The sequence below is a fragment of the Corapipo altera genome, unplaced genomic scaffold (assembly GCF_003945725.1).
Source record: "Corapipo altera isolate COAL_440 unplaced genomic scaffold, ASM394572v1 61411, whole genome shotgun sequence".
Taxonomy (NCBI): Eukaryota; Metazoa; Chordata; class Aves; order Passeriformes; family Pipridae; genus Corapipo; species Corapipo altera.
This window is the reverse complement of record NW_020884875.1, coordinates 29,409,411-29,410,481: the sequence shown is the minus strand read 5'-3', so window position 1 is coordinate 29,410,481 and position 1,071 is coordinate 29,409,411.

The following is a 1,071-nucleotide window of genomic DNA, read 5'->3' as shown; positions in this document are numbered from 1 at the left end:
GAGAGTATTGAATCCCCCAGACTCAGTGTGTTTAGTCACCTGATTTCTTTCTGTAAAAAGTGTTCTATTCCTTTCTTTGAAAAACATCCTGTACCAGAATTGTTTTACTGAGGTACTTATAAAACCAAAGAATTGTGCAAACTTGAAAGTAAAATCGTGTGGTAAAACTCCTGAGGTAACACAAGTTCTAAATTAAAAAAAAAAATTGAAGAGTCGGTGTTCTTACACTATAATTCACTTGGCCTTGCTTCAGCTTCATGCACATTTATTCAGAGTTTATTACATTGAAAATAGGTGATCAATCTCCTAATGTTTTTAAATTATGATAGGTAGCCAAATGAAATCTATGGGTATAATCACGAAGGTGTATAATATAGCCGTAGCGAGTAAAGATGTTGTTCCCTCAGATTTAGAATGCATATTTACCTTAAGTCATGACTAATAAACAGAACTTTTATCATAGCTCTTAAATTTGACCAGGTTAACATTGCTTTTGAAGTCTTCATGTTATGCATAAATATTTCTTCCATTCAATTTCCTCGTAGTTGTTAAGTACAAAGCCCTCAAAATCTGTTTCTTATTAGACTTGCAAAGTCTATATATTCTCCCTAACTAGGTTCAAGTTTCAGCTGTGCTGTACTGTAATTTGCGAGGGGTGGGGATGGTGTGTGTTTTGAGTTTCTTTCTTTTTTTTTTTCTGTGACCTTTTATTCATGTTAATGAGGAGATGAAAGAGAGAGAAAAAGGGAGAAAGAACAAGACACACCGAGAGGAAGAGGAGAGAGAAAAGGAGACACAGGGATAGACCAAGAGAGAGCAAAGGAGGGGAGGGGAAGGAAGGGGAAGGAAGGGCAGAGAAGATTTGGGAAGGTTTCGGAAAGTTTGGGAAGGGAAGGTTTGGGAAGGTTTGGGAAGGTTTCGGAAGGTTTGGGAAGGGAAGGTTTGGGAACGTTTGGGAAGGTTTGAAAAGGTTTGGGAAGGTTTGGGAAGGTTTGGGAAGGGAAGGTTTGGGAAGGTTTGGGAAGGTTTGGGAAGGGAAGGTTTGGGAAGGGAAGGGAAGGGAAGGGAAGT